This window comes from Ammospiza caudacuta, chromosome 1 (genome assembly GCF_027887145.1).
Source record: "Ammospiza caudacuta isolate bAmmCau1 chromosome 1, bAmmCau1.pri, whole genome shotgun sequence".
Taxonomy (NCBI): Eukaryota; Metazoa; Chordata; class Aves; order Passeriformes; family Passerellidae; genus Ammospiza; species Ammospiza caudacuta.
In genome coordinates this window covers 127,289,369-127,305,391 of record NC_080593.1, presented here as the reverse complement: position 1 = coordinate 127,305,391, position 16,023 = coordinate 127,289,369, and the positions used below count along the sequence as shown (strand labels likewise).

At 39.7% G+C, this 16,023-nt stretch overlaps 1 protein-coding gene across 3 annotated transcripts in view; it reads right to left on the bottom strand.

Moving 5' to 3' along the window:
* RALYL (RALY RNA binding protein like) overlaps window positions 1–10,224 on the bottom strand; it is a 370,530-nt gene extending 360,306 nt beyond the window's left edge. For 2 of the 3 annotated variants that reach the window (XM_058812646.1, XM_058812648.1), the window contains exon 1: window positions 10,088–10,212. The gene's annotated coding sequence lies outside the window, so the exon portion shown is untranslated. Of the gene's footprint in view, window positions 1–9,074; window positions 9,162–10,087 lie in introns of all 3 variants that reach the window. The other variant, XM_058812647.1, reaches the window with a different exon arrangement.
* Between the last annotated feature and the right edge of the window lie 5,799 nt (window positions 10,225–16,023).

The window sequence follows — 16,023 nt, the reverse complement described above, 5'->3', positions numbered from 1 at the left end:
GTCACACTATATATGACATTAACTTGTACAACAATTTAAAAATAAATAAACATGGCATCCCTGAAATAGTTTATTTCCTTAAACTGAACTGCAATTATTTTTCTTGTAATCTTGCCTTTCAAAAGCCTGTCTCCAAATGTGTGATCCTCAGCCTAGATGCCTAGACTACCTACTCACCCAGAGCAGCAGCAGAGAGAGACCAGAGACATGAATTTGTGTTTGGTTTATATGCCCTACACTCACTGGGAAATTCAGTTGGGCCTATCTGTGTTCTGACAATCTGTGGTCTTTTATATTCCTGTGACAACACTGTGTTCCTAACTCTGAGCAGAGACACAAGAGTGAAAAAGGAAATGTTATGGTGCATAAATGAAAGCAGGTAAAGAGGCAAAAACTTCATGAAGTCAGCAAAGGGTTTTAGCCTTGTAAATCTGTTTTATGTGAACACTGCTCAGACAATGCATTTTTTGAGGGACAGTACAAAAACCTAGGTTTGAAATATAAATAGAATGTGAAGAACAAAGACCAAGAGGTGATGAAGTGTGTAACGTGACACGGTAGCTGCAACTAACAGTTTATAGTCCCCAGAGAATATTACTGTGCTTATTTGAAGCAGTTATTTCAAAGTGCTGAGAACTCCAACTTTTTAACTTCCCTTCTCAATTCTGACAAGTCCATAAGATTTCTGAGTCTGTGCAAACCATTATATTATTGCTGTTAGAGCTTACAGCTGCAGCTCACTTTATCATGGCAGTAACACTGTGGTATTTGGGCAATTAACTCTCACTATGCTGAGTTTTGTGCTTACTCCTATAACACCAAATGGTTCATTTCTAATTTGGATTCAGCTTTAGTTTGGTTTCATACAATGCTGTCAGTGAAAAACATGGCCTGTGTGAGCAGTTTCAGGATGTCTGCACAGGCACCCAGCTAGTGCCAGGCCAAGAAGATAAAACCCATGGTGGAAACAGGTCCACTACTTTTGTATATTTCAGTACCTGTAGAAAATCTTACAAAAAGCCCAAACATATATTGAATGAAATAGCTGAATTCATAATTTGTGGAAAAAGAGGATGGTATCCCAACATATTGTGCAGTGTCACAGATCAGCTGTTGCTCGGCATCCTACTACACACAATGACTTGGGACAGATCTGATGCAAGGCACTGAGGTAAACTGTATAGAAGAGCTGATTTTACAGACACTAACAGTCTTATAAAACTCCAGCCTTCTCTAAAAGATCACCTGAGACAGGGAAAACTAAAATCTATCTGGTATTCAGAAGTACAGGTTTTACTGTATGTACATGAGGATACCAGCAGCATGCTATCAGCAGAAAAATATTTCCCCTACATTGCCTGGATGACCTTAGCTCACAAACTAAAAAAATCTTTATAGTTTCAAGATCCAACTTCAGAGATATCAAATTCAGATCTTCTGCTGCTGATGTGCTGATTATTTTTAAAATATATCTTACAATGATTCATATTTCAGTACAATTAGCTGATTCCATTGCCACCCACATCATTATTCTGTTTCAATTTCAAAGGTTTTCAAAAGATGTCCATGATTGTACCCAATAGCTTAAGTCCCTGGGTTTTAAAATAAGACTCTGTGAGAAGAACTCATTGAAGGATCAATTGTGGTTGGATCACATTATAAAAAGACAGAAACTGGGTGAAGCGATACAAAAAAGATGTGAAATCTTGGTCCTATCAGACATCCCTAGGAATTTTTTCATAGCCTTTAATTGATTCCAGATATTTAGAAACACATTTGTATGTCTGTGAAAAGAATTGCTGGAGAAGTTGAAAAAAAATCAAGTAATATCTTAATGCCATGAATATTCTAGTGGCCAAAAAAATATTTTTTAACCAAATATTTCATTGCAAATTTAGGATTTGAAAGAAGTGGAGGGTTGGGGAGCATGTGATTCATCTCCTTTAACTTCATCCACCAAAAAGTTAGGAATCTGTTTTAAATGGACCATCTAGGTTCTCTCTCATCAGTGCAAAGTGAGAGATGTTTTAGGAAGGCTGTTCATCTCAGCTGTCCATAGATGCCTCTGTTGGGATGTAATCTGTAATTCTCTGCAGGAAGAGAATATTTATCTCTGTTGACTACAAAGCCTTGAGCTACTGTGTTAAACTTCAATGACTAACTTTTAGATGGCTAAAATGATGACTAGCTTAGTTCTAAAAACCTATTTTTTAAACAGCAAGGTTAAGTGAGATGAATAGAGCCTTTTGTGTGAACCACTTCATCAAAAATCCAGAGAAAAAAAAATGGTTTGACATGAAATTTTGACCAGCATATGTATAAGTGATTTTAATAGCACCAGACCCTAATTCTGCACCTTTCTATTTCTACAGCACCTATTGGAACAGGGAACATGCTGACAAATGGTAATCCAGCATACTTTTCTCATAAAATAATAAACAATAAAAATAGCATCAATGTCCTGATAAACTACCCCTGTAAAGCCAAAGTGGCATAAACGCAGTTTCTCTTTTCATTATTCACAATGTACATTAATTGTCTGTACATTTGTCAGCTTACAAATGCCCAAGTAGAAGATGGTAACCTCTCCAGAGCCAATCTTGTAACTGTATCATTTAAAGAACTCCCATTTAACTGGAAGTTATACAGGCAGGAGAAAAACTTAATTGCATCTTTCTTCAGTTTGGGAAAAAGAAAACAAAGTGGATGTGAATTTATCCAGTAAAGAGCACATTAGAAAACTGACCTGCTGTGCAATACCTCAAGTGTTGGGTTTTATCCTGTGAAATCAGGGGCAAATACAAGCTGAGAAATGGGTAGCATGGTTGATGTTTGTCTCTGTGTGTGTTTGTGTGTGTGTGTCCTACTTAGAAAACAGTGGCATTAATCCCTTTTAAAGGTACCCAAAGACCAAAGAGGAAGTTTTGTTATAGTTATACCTTCAGGGGGCCTAGTTCATACACACTGCATGACAGTTTGCACAGCACATTTTTAAACCTTATATTACTTCTCATATTTATTGTGCGAAGGATCATTTGACAAAATATTTTAACAAGATAGAATGAATTTTCTTCCATAAACAGTAACTTGCATTACAGATCCAGCTCAGAAGCATGTTGCTGAATTACCAAACACACAGTGTTTCATTGAAAAGTCAGTGAGTTACTGCTGTAACTCCCTGTGCCCACAAGAAGAGCTGCTAGCATGCACTAAGCCTAGAGTGCAGGCTTGGTGTGCAAAAATTCTCATGGGCATCTTCATCACTTTCATTTGTATTGTTCTAAAAAAGAACGTCTAGGATAGCGTAAACATTTTAGTGCCCTTGCACTCCATTATAACACAAAACAGAAAGGAAAAGTAGCATTGTCAACACCATGCAAACATAATTCTTTGAGACAGAAACTCCAATTCTTCAGTCAGTCTAAAAATACTGCATGCAAGGTATACATGTGCTGTGCCACCTACAAATCGTAAAGTTATGCTGATTTAACAAGATGTGTCATATCTCTTCGACAATAGGTCCTGTTCACCTTCTATGCAAAACTCTGAGCAGAAACAGAGACACCTTTTTACTGAATGAACTCTACTGATGTGATGCTTTCCTACAGAACAAATTCAGCCTCATTTCAGTCAGATTAAGAATCTCATTAATACTTGATTTGTGCCAGATATCTCCTTTTTGTTGACCCTGAACACCACAAAGCACATGACTGACTCAAGGCAGGACCTTGAAGAAGGCAACCAACGTGACTGAACAGGCTGAAAAAAAGGCTGTTGGTATGAAGCACAGTGGGAAGACAGGGACCTGACTTTCACCAGGTTATTCAATAATCACCGAGGTCCAGGAGCTATCATTGTATTCTTTATGGTGGCTTGTTCTTTAAATAATTATAATAATGGCCTGTACTGCCTTTTATAAGCTATTGCCTGTCCAAAAGACTACAAGCTGTTCTCAGAGAACCATAAAATTAACTATATAAAGCCTGAGCTGTTTCCAGAGCTCTACCTTGACTTGGTTGCTCAGAGACTGAACATTAGTAGAGGCAATAATCACTGGCATCAGGAGAAGGCTACCTGTGAAGGATCACTGGTGTAAACCAAGTTTAGTCAGATCTTTGCATAGTTTGGGGAAAGACTTGTGAGTGTGCAAAGAGAAAAATAAAGAGTCTGGAGAGTGTCATTGATATTCCACCACATTTATACCCACTTTTGGTCATCACTCATAAGAAATCCACCTCTGCTTCTTCAAACCTCTGCCAATCGAGTCAGATAGAAATTATTTTGCTTACTATCATAACCGCATCAGAGGAAAAAAAACCAACCAAACAAAAAAACCCAAAAAAAACTCAAAAAAACACCAAAAAACCCCCCAAAAAACACACACACAAAAAAAAAAAAAAAAAAAAACCAAAAAAAACCCAAAAACCCAAAAAACAAACAAACAAAAAAAACCACCCCAAAAAAAAACCGACATCCTGAACCAGAAATGCAACTGCATGATGGTTGAGCCCCAACACCCTGGCAGGCCAGCCAGGACATAAGGAGCCAGGGGACACACAGTGATGTGCCAGAGAGGCAACTTATTAACTCTGTAGCTTTTGTCAAGAGGCAGCAGATCACATAGGTCTGTATAAAACCAAAACCAAGAAAGTTAAACTCTTAGTTATTAAATAAAAGTATTGGTTAAGCCCCGAAGGATAATCAATGTAAGATTTTTGCTAATTCTCTATGACATTAAATCATTAAAAATCTCTCTGGCAATCTGTCTATTCATGTACATACCTTTATTTTTATTCCAGAACATAGCAATGATAAAATCATGTTATTTAATTCATACTAAGCAACCTGAGATTTACTTAGTAATTTGAAGGTCTACTTGATTTTTTTTTAATTGTTGGCAGATGATTCATTGAGATGAAAAATCACACTTCATTGTGCAAAAATAAACTTTCTCAGAAATACTGCCGAAGTTGCAATATAAATGCTTTTGAAAGATTAAGTACATTATGGAGATTAGAGTGTTATTTTGAAATAGAAAAAAAAAAACGGGGAAAAAGGTACAAATTATTCCAATGTGGGTATGCGCAAAACAATAATCTTCAAGCCATTTTACCCCTGTAATTGTTTACAGATCATAAAAATAAGATTGGCACCTTCACAAAGGTCAAAATGTTGCATTTTAATCCTTATACCACTTAAAATCAGCTTTTTTTTTTTTTTTCTGTCAGTCTGGATCTGGGTTCAAGGGAGCTACAAACTGGATAACTATGTAGACAGTGTCACAGATTACAAAATTTTTCATCAGGAAATACTCACCTTTAGCCTTCTGTTCAGATACTCTGTAAGTACTTAAAACATACAGGATTTGTCTTCAGAATTTGACAGAGCACCATGTCCTCTAAGACCAAGGGAAGTTAAAATGTTCATCTGAGGGCAGACCTATCAGTCTTTGTAATCCTACAGTTTAAACACTATTAAGCTTTTTTAAAACCCAAAATGTAGAGAAGGAAGAAAATAGGAAAATATTACACTGTGAAAGAGAAACAAACCACCATAGAACAATGCTTTAGAAGACTAGAGAACTAAGATATAAGCAACCTGCAAAGACTGTAATAAGGTAGAAAATTTAAAGAACAGTGTAGCCAACTTTCACATTTATTCCTGATAAAAGGTTGTGATACAGTATTGCCTCAAACCTGTTCATATTTCCTTCCCTTGTATGAATAGACAATATATAGAAAACTCTTGAGTTTAAAAACCAGAGTGTTGCAGAAGAAATTCCCAAGAGTTCTTTCCTGTTGAACTGCAACCAAAGCAATGCAGGTTGGTTGGGCAGAGTGAAGGAAGGTCCACATGATGCAAACCTCCATTCACCAGAGGGCGTGACTGTGTGTGTGGCTCCAGGTGAAAATGTTTGGGCTGATGAGAGAGCCAGAAAGCAGACTGCCATATTTTCAGCTGAAAGCAGAACAGATCAGTCTGAGCAGAAGAGCCTTTGAATGCAGCTTCCCTGTTTCTGCTGCAGCATGATTTTGGGAAGAGCCAGCCTCAACATCCCCTCCCAGCACCAGTCACACTTTTGGGTACCTCTCCCAGTTAAGCCCAGAAATCATCAGGGAAAAGCAGCTGCAATTGCCCTCTAAAAATATAATATACTCTGAAGAGCAAAGACATGGAGAAAGAGCCTTACTGTTTAAGGTCAGCAGTGACACACAAAAAAAAACAAAAAAAAACAAAAAAAAAAAAAAAAAAAAAAAAAAAAAAACAAAGATAATAAACTGCCTGAAAATAAACTTAGGACAGAAATTCTGTTTCTAAAACCATGAAAAGTGAGGCTCTGCCTTGCCTTCAAGAGGTGCACTGAGAGTGATATCCCAGGTAAATTTAAACCAGTTTTTTGAATCTGAACAAAATAAGACCAGCCTAGTATCACAGCAGACAGACTTCACAACTCCACAGGCCACTCAATTTCTATCTCTCATGTTGAAAAATGTAAAAAGATAGTCTTCTTCTACCAGTTCAGGCCACTACAGCAGCTAAAGCCACAGATTCATGAGTCAGCACACTGAATGATTTACAGTTTTCAAGTTTCTCATTTCTGTTCACCTGTTCTTTTTCATTTGCAAGTAAATACTGATAATAATAGTTAGTTATGGAATAGGAAAAGAAAAACTGCTTTCCAAAGATTGTCCTGAATACCAAAACAGATGTAAAGAAAAATAGAAGATGTCATCTCAGTCTAGACACCCATTACTTTCAGAAGCTAGGGCAGTATGACTACATCCCCTACTATATAAGGAATATAATGATATCATCACTTGTAGATACAAAGCTGCAATTTGTAGGCAAAATTTTTATTCATCTCAAAGTACAAAAGGACAATTGTCTTTGACACTAACTATGGCTTTCTAAAACATTAGTCACAGCATAACTATAGAAGCACCAAGGGAAAACCAATTCCACCAACCCAAATCATGCTCTGCCCACACACTGCACAGAGGTAGAAGGATCCTCTTTCAAAATTGCCTCCTTTATTCATATTTTAAGGTCCCAAGGTTGTTTGATATGTATGAACTCCTACAACCTCAGAATGCTGCAAGTGAAATGTCTGTGTGTTAATTACCATACTACTCAGACAACAGGTGCTTTGTGGATGAAATCTGGTGCTAACTTGAAACTTTTAGGAATGCACTATCTCAGACTTCGAGATAAGACTAGGTGAGCAGGATTAGCTCTTCACTCAGCAACTATCTGCACAAAATTACTCACACAACACACCTGCAGTATTAAAAGAAAGGACAAAAAGATCATTCTGGAAACTGCTAGCCTAGTTACTTTATTTCAGTGCTTTAGCAGTATCAAAATATTTTGCTTACTAGGAGTTGCACCTAATTTAAAGAAAACACTTCATTTAAATATAAGGAGGGATGGAAATAAAGAGGTGGAGAATAAAGTTTCAATCTCTCTTGTTTTTAATGGCTTGCTTTTAAATTAAATAATGAAAAAATAAGCAGGCTGAGTCTTCTTAAAATGTGGAGTAATGACCCAACAGATCGTAACTATTTTAGAAAAGTCATCATAATCTATCATGGAAATATCTCAACTGGTTTTTAGACACATGAATTATTGACCCTGTTAGGCTGCCAAAAGTATTTTAACATGTCAGAGCAGAATTCATGCATAAATATGTTCAAAATATTTTTATTACAGTAAAGCTGGAAAAAGCCAGTGTAAATACAAAACAGTTATGTCTCTGCAAAGATAAATGAATTTATTTATTTTTCAAATGACTTATTGCATGATGTATACATTTTTACACTTTCTACTTTAAAGGAAGCTGTTACACTGCAAAAATTTAAACATAAGCATTAGAAGCCTCAAATTTCCAAATGCATTTGTAATTCTCTGAATTATATTTGCTTATATGAAAGTGACAAAAGAAATATACACCCTGTAACTTACTTTAGTTTCCACATCTGAATGCATGGCATATCTTTATAGTCAGTTTTAGATCCTTAAATGTTCTTTATATAACATACAGTAAGCAATCCCATCACAATAAAGTAAACAACAGAGAACATCACAGAACATTCAGCACTTGAACTTTAGCATAATATTACACCATATTCTCTCTGGAGGGAAATAAATAAATAAATAAACAAACCCCAAACCAACCTACCCTGTCATCTGGAAAAATCTCTCCAAATTGTGTTTTACAGAACCAATATCCTGTCTGTACATCAGGGGCAGCCTCTGTTAAGCATCTAAGTGCCCTCAGTGAAAAGTAACAGTTTCTCCTCCAATCCTGAAGTCTCAGTAACCAACACGGAAAGTAGCAATTTCCCATTCCCAGTCAGTCAGTGGTACTATTAATCATCAAACAAAAACGAAACACCTTCAAGCAAATATCAGCTTCTGGTTAATCTCCATCCCAATGAATTAGACTCATAAGAGGCAACCTGCTGCCTTGTTTACGCCTTTTTAATATGAGGAGCAGAAGTTGGATATAAGGGTTTTCTGCCCTCAGGGCTACAAAATATGCCTCATGTGGCAGCGAGCCAGCTCTCCGAGGGAGCCTCCTTTGCTGTTCCACAGCTATTTTCTAATGGATAAATTTAAACAGACACACAAAAACACACGAGTCACCACAATACATGGCCAGAGCTATTGTTTTTTGTCTAAACTCCTGAGAGCATCTGTACTCGTTATGAGGATCTCAAGGTTCCATCCAGTTTTGGTTTGGGCTTTACTTTTGTCTGTTTTGTTTATTTGGTTTTTTTTTTACATGCAACGAGGAAAGGAGGGGTGTCTGGATTTTTTTTTTCCCCAGCTGACTTCCCCTCTATACAGCACAGCACATAAAACACCTCTTTTCAGCTTTAACTGACCTAGGCTCAATTAGTGAAACATTTTGCACACATCCAAGCAATCACAAGGCAGAGATATTTAGTCCAGTCCTCATGTGTATTGCACAGACACGTTTAGGAAGGGGTGGAAGGAGATTTCTTTAAAAAAAAAAAAATCTCACAATGTAATTTACACAGTGTGGAAACGCCTACAAGGAGATGAAGTACCTGCACTGGGGAGATGTTCAGTTGTTCACTTCATCTTCCGTTGACAAGGAAACCAAACCGCACTTCATTCTCCAGGAAAACCTTCCACTGCCATCATTTGAAAATGTATTTATTTGTATATAAGTATATATCTATCATCATCATCATCATGATAACAATAACCATCATAAAACACTGCTGGCAAAAGAATAAAAAGTGAAGGTGCAAAATGTGCAAAAGTAAGGATCATCTCTTTGGCTTTCTGTTTTGCTTTGTTATCTTTAGGGAGGAAAAAAAAGTATTTAAAAATGATGACTGCAACATGCTGCAAGAAAAGTTTCACATTATAAACAGGCATCAAAAACTGAAGAAGAGGAAAACCAAAAACCCCTGCTGGTTGCACTGTTAAAAAAAAAAAAAGAAAAAGAAAAAGAAAAAGAAACAGTAACAAAAATAATAAAATTAACATCTTGCTCTGTGGCTTCCACCAGTATTGCAAGATTACAAACTCTGTGTAAACACTGCTGTAAAATGCATTTGCAATTCCCATCTCTTTAAGGAAAAAAAAAAAAGCCCTTAAAAAAACACCCAAAAATAAAAATAAAACAACACCAGAAAAAAATCCTCTGCAAAAAGAGTTAGAAACATGCCTTTTCTCTTATCTTAAAAAAATAAGCATCATATTTCACATCGCTTTTCCGTGCCACAACAAAACCAGTTGCATATATAGATATATAGCTACTAAATGTATATCAGTTGTTGCTGGACTGGCAAGTCTGTGTTATTAATATTATCATTTTTCATTCCCAGTGACTCCCGGCCCCAGCAGCACCTTTTGCTCACAGTTTAGTAACCATCGCATGCTAGGAAAAAAAACTTGTCATCAGCAAAAGATCAAATCCATTTAAACAATAATCAAAGAGGAAGAAAAAAAAAAAAAAGAAGAAAAAAAAAGAAAACAAAAAAAAAACCAAAAGGAAGAAAAAAAACAGGACAAAAAAGGAGGACAAGAATGTCAGCAGAAAGGTACTCACCGAGCGGGAGTAAAAGGGAGGAATAAAAATGAGAGTTACTATAAAATACAGTATGGCGGTGGAAGAAGGAATGAGGCGCTTTTTTTTTCTCTCCTCTCTAGTCTCTGCCTCCGGCAACCGCCACGTGATCCGGAGCCGGGCGGACTCGCAGCCGGGAGGGCGCAGCGGCGGCGCCGGGCGCGGACCCAGCCCGAGCCCAGCCCGCTCCGCTCGCAGCCGCCCGGCTCCGCCGCCGCCCAGCGCTCCGCTCCGCGCCGCCGCTGCCCTCGGCAGGTGCCGCTCGCCCCCGCGCTCAGACGCGCTCGGCTCCGCTCCGCTCCGCTCCCTCGCTGCCGCCGAGCGCGGGCACGCAGCCGGCCGTGCGGGCGGGGTGCGGAGGCGGGCGCGTCCTGCGCGGCAGCGCAACTTGCTCGGAGGCGCAGCGCGAAGTTATCGCCCGACACCGCCCGCCCGCCTGTTGCCCTCCGGCCCCGGCGCCGCCGGCCCCGCCGCTGCAATGCCGCTCGTCCCCGGGAGTGGGGCCGGCGGCGGGCGGAGCGGAGCGGAGCGCCGGGGTTTGCCCGGGTGAGGGGTGAGGTGCCCCCGGCGGCGGCCCCGGTGCAGCACCGGGCTCCGAGGCGTGTGCGCCCGGGTCGCCCCTCCCGCCGATCCGGCGGGGGATGGGGGACTGCTCGCGGGGTACCGCGTGTGCGCGCACGGCCGGGGTAGCCCGCCGCCCGGCTCGTCGTCTGCACGGGATGCCAGCCCCGATTCCTCCGTGTGTGCGGGGGTGCCCCTCCAGCAGCTTCGGCTCAGCGTGGGTGCGCGGAATACCCCGGCAGGCAGACAAGGCAGGCAGGGGCATCCCCTGTTGTCACGCCAGCTCCAGGGCACCGCTGCTGCCGGTGCAGCGTGGGGGGCGGCGGGGTTCCCCTGTGCCACTCCTGCGCCGCTGTGTGCGCAGCTCGGGGTGCCTCGGTGCCGAGCCTGCAGTCACTTCGAGCCCTGTCATGTCTGAGCAGCGCTGCTCCGGCTTCCTCCGGAGAGTGGTTCCCATGTGCAGCAGGGGAGAGGACAGGTACCACGGGTCCCATCCCTTACTGCTTCTCTTTCCGGGCCTCTGCCCAGCTGCACGGCTTCTCCCGCCTCCCGTCCTTCCAGCGGCAGGGCTGATGCTTCCCATCGCAAAGTTACTGGCCGAGGTGGGAATGAAGTGTTTTCGGAGGGGGCCATTCACCGCTGGTGCGCTCCCGGGAGCAGCCGCAGGCGTCCGCAGGGCAGCGGGATCGCACCGGGCTCCCCCGGCACCGCTGCCCGCAGTGCTGGAAGCGTTCAGGGTCGAGCCCCTCCGGACTCAGGTGCGGCCCTGAAACAGCTCCGTGGCTGGCCCGATGGCAGCTCTCTGTCTCCCTTTTCCTTTAACGTACAAAAAATACACTGGAGGAGACTGTGTGCCACTGTTGCCGAGAGTTCCCTCAAGACGCTTGCTGTTCCCTTTTTAGCTCTCCTCGCATGTCTCCTTATTAACAAACGCAGCAGTCGCAGGCAGCGGCGGCTGGGGCTGAGAGCAGCTTTGCTCCGGCTCCAGCTGAAGCAGAACCTGCTCGGCATTGCCAGGCCACAACCCGCCGCCTCGGCTGTGTCCTCACTTCACTGGCCCCCAAAATGTTCACAGCTAACAATCACGCACAAACTTACTTATTTACTGCTTCAGCAGGAGAAAGAAGAGCCACAAGAGATAAATTAAGAGATGAATAGAAGCGCACATCTGTGAACCAGGCACTGTGATGGAGCAGTCCAGCCAGTACTTTCCAATACTACCGTACTTCCTCCTGCCCCCTTCTTCTTCACACAGGTTTGGTTTTTCTTTTTTTTTCTTTTCTTTTTTTTTTTTTTTTTGTTGTTTTTTTTTTTTTTTTTTTGAACCTGTTTCTTTTCATCCAGGTCAAGAGGCAGGAGATACAGTCAGGCTATTACTCCACAAAAATTACTCTCACCAGTCAGAGGATGCCCTGCTATATAAAAGACTGGTGAGGGCACCAGCCTGCCTTCTTCGCATCCTCACAGAAAGATTTTTCCCTTGCCCTCACCATTTCTTTCTTTCTTTCTTTCTTTCTTTCTTTCCTGCATCTCTTCCCCAGTGTTTCCAGAAAATGAAAAGAAATGCTCCTGTTCTTCTCTGCTCTCAACTTCTTTTATGAAGTATAAAAAGAACACTGGCCAAAGTTTAAAAATATATATAACCAGCTATGGTTTCTTGCTTGCTTTATATTTTGGCACTGGGCTTGTTTTGGCATTTCATAATTTTCTTCCCCTGCTATGTTTGGCTCCCAGGAGCAGAGCTATACATCTGAGAAGGTTTAAAACAAATAAAAAAGCAAAATAAAGGAAGTCTTTAAAGAAAAAAAAATTACAAGAAATTGGAACTTTTAGTGTGAAAACTAACCAACTTAACTGTACAAAGTTGCATGTACACATGACAATAAACTCAATCATATTGTCATGGTAGTATCACAAACTGTCATGTCGTGAGGTTTCAGGAGTGGGAGATGTATTTCCTTGGATGGTGCACTTCAGTTTTGCATAGCTCTAGGTACTGCATGTATAAATACAGTTGAATGACTAAGGCTTTTTTCAATGATATTTAAAATGAAAACATATTTGCAAAATCAAGATTTAAATGAAAATCCTATTTTGTTGTTGCTTTTCAGTTTCCATTACTGTTTATGTAATATAAGACTGCAAATATGTCTTCCTGAAATAACAACAAAAGCTAAAGGATGGTGTTTCAATAATCCAGAGTTGTACAATAGATCTGACTTGTAAATTATTTGTTGACACATATAGAGGATCAGAACATGTACGTTTGGGACAACATATTTTATGTATTATTTGTTCAGTAGATTCCAGGAACTTGGAATATGGTAAATTTGCAAATATATGTATTCTTCTCAGTTTGTATGTATTGACTGGTTTTTCTTTAAGTGAATTAAAAAGTCATTATGATACACTTGGCAAATGCAAATACTGAAAGGTGCAGGGCTTAGGGGCAGCTTCCAGACCAGCTCTAGAACAGTGCTGAGGTGACCAGAAAATGGAAATAAATTACTTTGTCCTGTAGCTAGCATTGTAAATATTGTGAAAATTAACTGGTTCATTAGAATTTAACCTTAGCTTTACCTATGGAACCACCAAAGTATGCTTCTGTCACTTTTCCCCTTAATATCCATTAAGATGAAGTAAGCACTAGAGGGTAAGAGATGCAAGGGGTTTGGCAGGGGTGCGTGTTTGGAATAGTTAACAAGCAAGAAAGAGCTTGGAATAATGCTATTTTCACAGAATCCCAGGAAGTGTTTATTCATCGATGTCTACTTTCTACATTCTGGCCACTCCTGCTGGAAGTTTCCTCCAAGAGCAGTTGAACACTTGATGCTAGACTGAAATGAGGGAAAGTTCATCACATTGCTTGGTTATGAGGAGTGCTCAACAAAGTATACAGTAAAAGAATGTAGTTCGGAAAGAAGAAGGAAAAGTAGGATCACTTAGATAATTTTGAGATCAATCCAATACATGCAAATAAGGTATCTGCTGGCATTTTTTACACTTTTTCTTCCGCAGAACAGCAACTGACTTCCACTGCAACATGATTTAGAGTTATTCTCAAAAGTAGCAAAGAATTCTGGGCAGAAAGTGAATGAACTAACACTTCTACACTGCTGCTTAGCTACCAGCACAGAGTTGCTTCCTAAGGTTCCCAAAATATTGAACTATGCAACCAGTGTTTTGTGATTTATACTGAGCTTGCTAGTCTTCAGTCATGCCATGCAATACCAGTATTTCATATCCCTTTCCTGTACCTTTGCAGTACCACTCCCTTCCCCCTTCCACCTCCCCAAAGGAGCAGAAATAAATATATTCTGAGATTACCTAATTTTCTATAATCTCTTTTTCTTGATTTCATTAAACTTCTGCGCCCTCGGCATAGTGCTGCTGCTGTATGTACACATTCCTTAGACAATTTTCTTCCCTTTCTACTGGAGCTGGTATTGGAGAAACACACAGTTGTTTTTTTGTTGTACCACTTTCAGTGCACTTGCACTTTCCTAAAATAAAGAAGCTTCTATTTGCAGGTAGTAAGCAAATAGTTGGAGTCCAGCACTAAGGTACTGTCTTTGCAAAGATCCATCACTGTGACTGAGCAGCCTGAAAGCCGGAGCTAAAGTTGCAAACAGGTGCAAACAGCTATTAGTGTCTCCTATTGCACTGGCAGAAGTCAGCTAAAACAATACCAGATGCAAAAATAGCAACAGTAATTATAAAAATAATGATAAAATAATTAGTGGTCCTTTTTTGAGGATATAGCTGTCTGAGCCTGATTTAATGGCTAATTTGTATGTAATCCCTTTGCAACCATTCAGTATAATTATAGGTTTATAAGGTTGTGGTGAGTGTTTTTGTTTGTTTGTTTGTACATGCTGTTTATGTCTACCATGAAAGCAGTAAAGGGGAAATTAGTTGACTGGTAATAACTGCTAAATGAAAGAATTACTTGAAGTTACCTTTTTAAACCATTAAAGAAAGAAAAGTGCATTTCTCAAGCACTAGAGACTTAAATATCATAATTTAAATCCGTTTATGTGTTGGCTTTATTTTGATTAAATTGCTATACCTTAGGAAATATCAAATTGAATTACTTCACATTTTTAAAGTACACTCCAGTTCATGTGATAAATATGTTACTTTAGAAAGAGCTTTCATTCATCTGTTTATCACTGCATGCTATCATTTTTCTTGCTTTTTTTTCTACAGATGTATTGTTAATTTTAACAAAAATCTGTACTTGTTCTCCTTCTCCCTCTTTTACAGTTCTTTAAAGACACTATTTATCTATATAGTGAAGGTAACTCAATTCTTCTTCTACCACCTTTTCATCTGAATTTTCCAAGTGTCTGAGCAGAATGAGGGTTAAAAAGTTCAGTAATAAATGACAGAAGGAATAATAGCAAGGCAGCTCTGTTTAAAAGAGAGCAGATAAAGTACCTGAAGGATACACCCACTATGTAGGGAAATGGAATGAAAAATAGGGAAGACTTTCAAGGAGCCCTTTTTACGTGCTTTTGTCAGATGAGAGATCTTTCCGAGAGGGAGGAGTTTTTAGCTGCTGAATGCTTTGTTCTGTGTAAAGTTCAATCTTTCAGCCCATGTATACTATGGTTTTTGAAACAATCCTGATCTGAGGACAGAGCAAAGAACAAGCTTTGTGTCCCTAAGCTACTATTTTCACATGCTATTTTATATACATAAATGAAAAGAGACATCTGCATTAAAAGTCACAGAGAATCTCATGTATCCCAAACATCTTTCCTAATTTCAAGATTATTGCCTTTTGCTCTTTTAATGTGTGCTTTTCCTAAAAGGGTTAATTAAAAAGCAAAACTTATAATAATTACGTGTTTATTTGTAAGTTTTGCAATAAGTAAGACTGGGAACACTGTGAGATAAGGCAACTTATGACCAAATTCACTGGTTTGCACCATCTGTACTTGTTCATTCCTTGTCTGTATGACGCTTTCAATTTATCCATTGAAAGAGAATTTAAAACATAATTTTGGGGTGAGGGGCTTGTGGCTTTGTTTTTAGTTTGTTTCTTTTTTTTATCATGTGGGTATTGTTTGTTTGTGTGGTTTTTTGTCTGTTTTAAATGTGTTGTATCAGCCAGAATTAAATAACAGCTGATTGCTGGCGCTTATGGTTGAACGTGATGGCACTGAAAGCGGAGAGCGCATTTATAGGGTTAATCAGACACAACACTGGAAAATGTGCCCTTGCCTGAACAACTAGTGACTCAAGAAAAATAGAATATGTGGTACAGAAGATTGAAAAGTGAAATAAAAAAAGAATGTCGCAAATTTCTGGCACTTTGAGAAATGGATTTGGAGACATTTTAAAAAATTAAT